Source organism: Panthera onca, chromosome A2 (assembly GCF_046562875.1).
Source record: "Panthera onca isolate mPanOnc1 chromosome A2, mPanOnc1 haplotype 2, whole genome shotgun sequence".
NCBI classification, from domain to species: domain Eukaryota; kingdom Metazoa; phylum Chordata; class Mammalia; order Carnivora; family Felidae; genus Panthera; species Panthera onca.
This window is the reverse complement of record NC_138340.1, coordinates 84,044,433-84,054,301: the sequence shown is the minus strand read 5'-3', so window position 1 is coordinate 84,054,301 and position 9,869 is coordinate 84,044,433.

The window sequence follows — 9,869 nt, the reverse complement described above, 5'->3', positions numbered from 1 at the left end:
AATAAAAAATAAGTTAGTGTCAAAAAAACAACCAAAAAAAAAAAAAAGCACTACTTTTCCTGTGAAAGGATTTAATTGCTTTGTTTTCTCAGAATGACATTATAACAAATGGGTATTTTGTAGATCTTCCCATCTGGCAGTTTTCAGACAAATAAATTAGAGTAGCAACTGTACAAACTGAAATCTCACCATCTTTGCCCATCTCACATTTATTTGAAAAATTTAATAACCAGATCCAATTTATGTCATAAATAGTTTTTAGGAAAATATGTATGATACTAAATATTGTCATCTCTATGACTTCACATCCTGTGAAGAACGCAATCAGAAAATCACCTGATATTATATAATCAGAGGGTATTTAATGCAAGGAACTGGTTACATAGGTAATGAAAGAACTGAGACACAAAACAGGAAATTTTTAAAGTGACTCAAAGATTAAGAAGCAGACAATTAACATCCCCCGGCCTGAGTGACAAAGGGAAGACATAGTACCACCAGAGTTTGGGGGTCAAAATCAGCTGGGAAAAGTTGGAACCATGGAGAGATTTTCTGGGGGGCACATGGAGGCTTGGAAAAAGAACAGTTGTAGTCAAAGACGCCACTTTGATAGAGATGGAGGCACATATCCTGGATTCTCCCTTTCATTCACTGTCTACTTTCCTGCCAATGCCTGACACTGACCAAACCCAGATGGAAACCAGCCAACATGGAGCCTGAGAAATGCAGCCTGCAGTAATCTCCTTCCTGTGATACACAATAGGACATAGCAATTCTGAGAAACAATCTCAGGGCAAAGCTGTTCAGGAATATGGTTTTCTAAGGGATATTATTCCATTTATATGTTAAATTTTAAACCTCAAACCACATATGGCAGAAGTGATTTCATTAGGAGAAGTTTCAACAGGAGAAGTGGTGGGGAAGAAGTCTAAGTGGTGGGAAAAAGGGTGGAGGAAGGAAACAACAGTGAGAATAAGGAACGGAGTAGGACAGTAGTACCTTGGACAGAAACCTGGGGAAGCAACAGGGAGAAGAGGATGAAAAGAGTAATGAGGACAACTGAAAGCCACCTAATCTACTTTAAGGTGTGAAGAACAGTTTCTAGGTTCTTCTCAGACATGATTTCTGTTTGGGCTTGGTGGCAACATCAGGTATTCTTTTTAGTAAGGAAAATATAACAACAAAGGGTTGAAGGAAAACTGGAATGCTTATATTAAAGCTGTATTTGCACAGCAAAATGCAGATTCCATTTATTTTAGTTTGAGGCAGAGGGTATTGATGGAGATTGAACAAGGTCAAGACTCTTCTTCAATAAACTCTGGACCCTGCTTCAATCTCTGATTTTTATGTCTTTGCATATATAACGCCATCTACATTGATGTATTTTTCCTCATTTGAATCAAACAGCCTCATTTTTTAATTCATCTCTTAACTATCTTGCATATATTACTCCTTTTTTAGAAAGTAAAAAAAATTCAACATTATTTATCAAATAGAATTAATTATTAATGCCTCTAGGCAATGCAGTATAGAGAACAAGGCTTTCTTTTTTAAAAATAGTAAAAATGACATTAAAAAAACTTTCTTAACTGAAGTTTTATGGTCTTTCTTTGATTTATACCCCCATGTAGGTAAATTTAATTTAAAGGTTAGGCATGGTAAAAATGGAAAATATTTGCTAATATGTAGCATCTTGACCATGAAGATGAAGTTTCATCGAATACATGTTCATGTTTGTATTAATGGAAGCACATGGAAATGTAAATATAGAAAACAATATAAATATTATCTTGTTTAGGTTGACAGTAGTATTGTAAAGAGATTTCTTGCCAAGTTTGTTGTTATTATTGAGGATATGAGAGGCTGGGATCTAGATAGGTAATGCTCATGTGAAATTTTCTAAGGTTTCAAAATATCTTCTAAATACTCCTCCAATTACAAACATATTGAAATTAATAAGATTCCCTTTTTAAATGTAAATAACATATGGGAATATGGAGTCATTTTGCTATTCACACATTATGTAATAATTCTCTTCATGAAAGGTCTTTGGGTTGTAAGTTTATTTAGCAGCCTCAAGTAATATAAGATTTATTATAGGGTTATCCACAAAGAGAAATTCAGAAAATGAACAACTGGGACACACAAAAGAAGATCCTAGTATAGGCAAATGGATATATATTTTTTCTACTCTCCATTATTACTTATCATTTGTCTTACATAGTACTTCTGTTTTTCTCGGCACCTCTTATGTTTATCTATCAGAATTGCTGCTTCCTAATCTTATTCATATTCAGAGTTTCCTGAATTTTGGGCCTAATCACCATGATCCTTCTCACATCCTTTTAGATTCAACAATTTCTAATTGTGCCATTCTCTTGTTATCTTCTCAGACAAAAATCAATCCATATAGTTTATCGTTTCTCTCCAGACCACTCAGGCCACTGTCAGGGCTGTAGATTGATGGCTCTTGGGTTAGAAATCTATCCATGACCCAATCAGTTGTGGTCAGAAACAAGTGTCCCAGAATGAGAGAAAATTGCCTATGTAAACTAGGTTTTACAGCAGTTTTGGTTGGAGGAGTGGTGGTTGGAGGAGTGTGCTAGTTGAGGTGGTTAAATAACAGTGTGATTCCTTAACAAAGACAAAATTTTCCCTTAGCCCCATCCCATTACAAATTTAGCCATGGAAGAGAGGTGGATTTCTGCTTTTAAAACTTCAGTATCATATATTTTAGTCAAGAGGAATATCTCTAATTTTGCAAATGAGGAAAGTGAGGACCAGAGTGGTTAAAGTGACATGTGCCCTGTTACATAATAAGTTGCTGGCAATCTGTAACTAATACCTGGGAGTTCTGTTTCTCATAGCACACTAAGCTATTTTTAACTCTTTATTCACTTGAGACTGAAGATGAACAGAAAAACAACAACAATAACACCATTTTTTGCCTGTGAATGAGCAGTCCTTGCACTGAGCCTATTTAGCACAATTCTGCAGACTGGGGCTGACCACAGTGTTGGAGAAGGCATTCATGGGGAGGCTTGAAGCTTCTGAACAGCTTGTAACCATTTTGGTTTTCAAGGTACTGACACCCACGAAACAGATTTCTTGCTGAAGGCTTTGTTTTCTTTCTAGATACAGAATATGAAAACAAAGAGAAAATTTGGCTGCAGCCAAATACTAGCCACTTTGTTTACCTAAGACATTCTGCATAACCTAGATTCTATTTTTGAGTTATAGTCATACCAAAGACACCACTACTTAGAAAGTTGCTCACATATTTCAAAGAGTGAAAACCTACATAGAGATGGTAAGAACTTTTTTTCTGAAATCAAAATCTTTAATTTTTTTTAAAAGTAATTAAATACAGTGCTGAGAACAGCTTGATCAAAGCTATTGATGGTGCATTGATAAAAGTGAGAACCCATGAAAAAGCCAGAGTATCTCCTGTGTTTCATACCACCCAAAAGACTATACACTAAAATATATGTATTTGATATATGTGTCTTTCAGGTAACTCCTGAGACATAAGAAGGGTAGGATTTTTTAATGATCTACCTAACAGGAAAAAGGAATATGTTAGAAAAATATTTAATGGAAGAAATGAAAGAGGGAAGGGAAAGGGAAGGGCAAAGAGAAGAAGAAAGGAAAAAAGGTAGGCAAAATTTTGTTTCAGAAAGTTTCAAGAAATAGGCAATAGCAATGTTGGCCAAGTATAACTTGGACACTATGTGGTTTAATAGAATTCATTCCATCTTTTACATATATGAAGTTTCTCCAAAGCAATTTTAAATGAAACAAATGTATACAAGATCAATACATCATTTAGTACTTTACAGCATACTTCCTGTTCAGATGCATGATATTATATAGTTATGTTTTTGATTCTCTGAGAATGAGGAAAAGAAATGCAAGAGGAGAAAGTGTAATAACATTTCAGAAGAAAATAGTAGCTACTTAGCTCAGTTATGTTTATATTGACCACCATTTATTATATCATGTTAAAATATCATGGGGTAGACATTTTCCATGGAAAAAAAATGGAAGAAAAATCATGTCATGAGTTATGTACCAGCTCCCTATGGCAAGGCCCATTTTGTCATGAGTATGATGCTAGTTAAACATTACAAAGGTTCTATAATTATGCCTCTTGTTTTAGAAGTGGGACAGATGCTCTGTAGCCAGAGAATCCAAATTATAACTTTAATCAACTTAGGAATTCTGAATGTGAGATCCTAACAAATCTCCCCCCCACACACAAAAAACTAGCTAGCCTCCTACTAGACAGTATTGCATCTATAAGGTAAGTTAAGACCATGACCCAATTATTCAAGAAATTAATAAAAAAGAAAAGGATCTCTTTGGGGTGCCTGGGTGGCTCAGTCGGTTGAGCGCCCGACTTCAGCTCAGATCACCATCTCGATGTCCGTGAGTTCGAGCCCCGCATCGGGCTCTGGGCTGATAGCCTGGAGCCTGCTTCCGATTCTGTGTCTCCCTCTCTCTCTGCCCCTCCCCCGTTCATGCTCTGTCTCTGTCTCAAAAATAAATAAAAAAAATTTTAAAAAAAAGTTAAAAAAATAGAAAAGGATCTCTCATCTCTGGACTACTGGCTGATTTTATTCATAGCATCATTTCCCCTAGCATTTGTGTGGGGTGTGTGTGTGTGTGTGTGTGTGTGTGTGTGTGCACGCGCGTGTGCATCTTTAGAAAAGGAGCCAAGCTCTAAACCAGATGAGTTAATGGTTCACTATTGAAAATGGATGATCTTTTCCATGCAACAAAAGAACATTCATCTAAATGTTAATAAAAAATAACCTACTTGCATTGAGAATAACACTTTCAAACATACTTAAGTTTGCCCTATATATAAGATACTAAGAAAATAAAATTCTTTACTATTTTTCTTATTAACAAATGTGAAACAATTTTAAAAGACTGGTAGTTGGGTTCACTCTATAAATAATGGCAAAATAATTTATTGTACAATGTAGTTACATTCTTGCCAATATTTAAACATACTTCATAATTATTTTTGTAAATGAATGAATCAATAGCATAGGCATTCACTCACATTCAACACAATTGTATTCCCTTTCCAAATCTAACTACATTATATCTGTCATTACTTAGTTGTTAACATTTGTTCTTCTCCTCATTTTTCTCTTATACTTTCCCCTTCTTCTCCTCCTCCTCCTTCAAGTTTGTTTTAAATTCTGGCTTTGCACATATAATTATCCTATTGCAAACACTTATCAATGACTCATTATTATTCTGTTAGTAAATCCACACAATTTTAGCAGGATTAAGACAAAAAGACAAAAGTAATGTCATGATGAAATGATATTGTTAATAAATCAATTTTCTTAATTGTCTTGGTTGATATAGGCTACAATCAAATTCCAACTTTTGGAAGCATTTTTGAATCAGAAAGTGAATTTTACTGATGTGTGAACAACCTATTTATAGATAATTTTAGAATGCATCAAGTGTTCATGATGCAAATGTAGAACATCTCAGTCATTTATAATTACTTATCAGTGTTTTTAAAAATTTCAAAGCTTAATTGGAAACAACACAAAATTCTGTATTTTCATTGTCTCAGATTGGGGAAATGAACAAGATGGTGTTGTGATTAAGAGTAAAGAATTCTACATAAGCCTTAAATAGACTTTTTGGGTTTTTTTTTCTGTAAATTATCAAACTCTCTTTTTCAAATGGACCGTGGCGTTTGCCCTTTTACATTTATGATAGATGCTATACAATTAAAATTATCATGACAACCAAAATGTGAATGCAAGAGGCCTACCAAAGTAATTGCAATAAAATAAGCCTGGCATTTGTCAAGTGCAAGAATGGAAAGTATTTGATCTCAGTATCTGATCTTTTTTTAAAACCTTTACTTAACATGTAAACTTGTTTTACTATTAAACAGATTTCTTTTTTTTTTTTATTCAAGGTCCATGCAATTATATTATTCTGGATACAGTTTTGTTTTCATTTCTCTGTGAGAATAAGTTAGGATGACTTTATAAAAATGAATTGCAGCAAATATTACTTGTTATACTTAATCTACTTCATGTTATTCACCTTAATTCATAATTGTTGATACCTTTAAAAGTCAATGTTTTCTTGGACTACCAAATGAGATAATTAGGTGCATGAATATTATTTGCTTTCATTCTATATGTTTTTGGGGACTCTTATAAATAGGCATTCTTAAATATCCTTCTGTATTTATGAGTGCCTATTTATTATGATTATTATGATTATTATTATTTTGTTTAGTTCTTTTATCTTATGTAGTATAGGGGGATTTTGCATTTCAGCTTTATTTACTCTAAGTAAGTGTTAGCATTTTATGCCTTTCTCTTTAATGTCTAAAAGTTATTCATATTGCCAATTAGAATTTAAAGTAAAATAATTGAATGACCCCAGATTTTTCCCTTTCTCTCACTTTTTAATAACAACAATAATTATGTTTCACAAGCTTATGTATATTTATATTTATAGACAAAGAATCTTAGAGCCTAATGTCATAAAAGTTTTGATCATTTAGTTTCTCTGGTCAGATCTGCTGATTAATAGACTTTCTAGTCTGTATTTAATAAAGTTATGGAACATACCATAAGTGAGTACAAAAGGAATATGAAGGATGCTTTGGAAGTCAGCAATAGAGAAAGTGTGGAAAATTCTCTAAGCTTAGAGTAATGCCTTAGGGTTGTAATACCAGCTCTGTTACTATTTACTAACTAGTGGTCAGTCTGATCCAGTTCTAAAGCTAGTTTGAATAATCAGTCTAATCCTACATATTTTCATAATTGCTGTGATACTAATTTTAAATAAATTCTTAAAATCTATTTTGTTCAATCAAAAAGCTATGCAACTATGAAGTTATATTATTACTATAATCAATACTATTAAACAGCATAAAAAAGCTAGGAAAACTAGAAATAAGAATAGCAAAATATGTCAAATAAAGTAAACTGCCAGAGAGAACACCCAGGAAAAAAAAGAGAGTCACCTGTTTATGAAGACTAAGAGGTATCTTTGTCATTATTTGAATACAAACCAAAATAATGAAGAATATGGGTCATTATTAATATAAGTATAGCTGTTAAGATAAGAATACCTTTTTTCTTGGGATGCCTGGGTGGCTCAGTTGGTTAGGTGTCTGACTTTGGCTAGGGTCATGATCCCACAGTTCGTGGGTTCGAGCCCCGCATCACATCGGGCTCAGTGCTGACAGCTCTCAGCCTGATGTCTGCTTCAAGTTCTGTGTCTCCCTCTCTCTCTGCCCCTCCCCCCACTCGCCCTCTGTCTCTCTCCCTCTCTCCTTCAAAATAAAATAAACATTAAAAAAAAGAATACCTTTTTTTCTCTTGTCAAACAAATAATAGTTCTGGTAAGCTAATCTTAAAAAAATAAAATGTTATGGGAATTTTGATCCATAGACAGGAAAAATTTTCTATGACCAAAGTAAAAGCAAATTTCTGAAAATTCCAGTGATTTCAGGAAGTTAACATGGACTTCACCTTTCCACATCTGACAATGACAATTATGATGTGTAAGCCCTCATGGCAAAGCTTAGCCATCCTTTCAAACTTTTGTGGAAAAGTACAAGATATTAGTTGCAATCTCTACAATTAATTTCAAAAAGGTCTGAAAGTACAATTCACAAAGTTTTCTTTCTTATGTAGACAAATGCAGAGATTTTATGCAATGTTAAAAAAAAATCTACTTAATACTCTGTTGCAGTTCTTAGGTTCAACAACATTTTTTCAGACCACAAGGTTTTTGATATTCTGTTTTAGGAGCTTCTAATCGAACAAGTATATTCTTCTACCTTAGCATCTGTTTTTGAATTTAACAAAGAGAGAAGCTACACTTCCCAGAAAAAAGACACACACACACACATACACACACACACACACACACACACGTGGGATTAATAGACAAAACAGAACTTTTGGGAGTATCCAACTGGCAGCACCAGTGTGATATCACTAGAGGGCTGGATTAAGGCAATTTTTCCGCACTAATGGGTAGCTGCCATTTCATGGGTTGAATATCTGTTATAAGCTTTGGGACCTATGGGTGGGTAGTAACACTGATTAATTTACCAATTCCTATTCTCTGCATGCTGCTAGAAACTGAATTTTTGTTTCCCATTCCAGTAAACATTTAATATTAAGAATTACAGTGTTTCATTGTCAAAATAAGGGGAAACTGGCCTTGGGCCACATTTGTAAATCTACATTCAAGTACGCCATCAATCACATCTTACCCAAATGCCAGCGTGCAGCTGGGTATTACAGATGTTCAGTAGAATCACTTGTCTTCTTTCCACCAAAACAGACCTAGGGAAGAAATTTAAAACAAAACAAAAGAAAAAATTTAAAAAAAACAAACAGAAGAAACTAATTTCATATTAAGATTCCACTTCCTTTTTCTGCCAAATAAAAATTCTAGTTGTTGACTGATATATGAATCTGTGTTATTTACAAACTGACTACTATTTAAGCATATTTAGAGTTTTGTTTCTCTCCATATTTCCATTCCATTACTTTTTCATTTATTCTAGATATTCACATGACTAACCATGGGATAGCTGTTACTTTGAAACTACTCTACAGTACAACTACATTGCCTTTTACCTTGGTGAGTGTTTTTTGCTTGAATGGGTTAGAATATTTAGAGCACTGGTTTTAGTGTATTGGCTTGACATGAAATGACACTAAAATGATATCCCTGAGGCCTTATGTTCATTCAACCAAGGTAAATAAAGTTCTTGTTCTTAAAATGAAGAAAATGTGACTATATATGATATTCTATGAAGCTTACATGGAACCATTTTAACTACTTTGGCTAACACCTACATTCTTTTAACTTCATTCAATGTTTACCTATTAATTAACATATGTAAGTATTTTTTTAATGTCATCTTTAGGTTCAAGAAAGAATGGTAAATATTTTCATCTTTCTTTTAGGAATTTTAAATCAATTTAATACTTTAATCAAATATTATATTTCTGACATTAGATGAACCACATTATAGCTTACATTTGCCTAAAACTCTTACATAAATATTATTTAAAACATAGCAGAAGTGACTAAGAATAAATATATTTATAATCTTACATGCACAAATCTGAAAATGAACATGTATGATAAAATATCTATAAATAGTTGAACTTGATTATTAACAAATCACATATAGCCACACTTGGCTTTTTAAAATTTATTAATTTTTCAGATTAAAAGGAGTAAAAAATAATTAAAGTCCATGTTAATAAAAAAAAACAAGATTTCATGGTGAAATATTTCACAAATATATTTGTTATTTTAACTTCCTACCATTTTTGATCACCTGTTATTTCTCCACCAGCAAAATTCATAAGATGGCCAGGGATTACATCACTTCTCACAATAGCCTGACAAATATTGCAGATATTTTAGAAGCTGGTGATATGAATTGAGAAAAAAAGACAAAGAACTATTCTTAGCAAAGTTTTCAAAGTTAATGTCTTTTACTATAAATATTTTTTAAACTTAGATACCAGAGAATTTATTATCAAGAATACAAATACAAAAAATGCATATTCATTTGTTTAATGAGGTCACTATTCAAAGTCTTCTACCTACTTGCGCCAACTGAAATTTAGCACATACTTTTTTTTTTTTTTTTTACTATTTGTTTTAAAATGAAGCAACACTGCTGACAAGTCCTGTGTTTAATTTTCTAATGTGTACAAAAGCCTGCTATTTAAATGGCAGGTTCACCAGCCGGAAGCTGGCTCTAAACATGTCAGATATATCGGCATAAGCGGGGTTCAGGTGCCATCATATGTCCCTGCCAGCGGGTTGGAAGC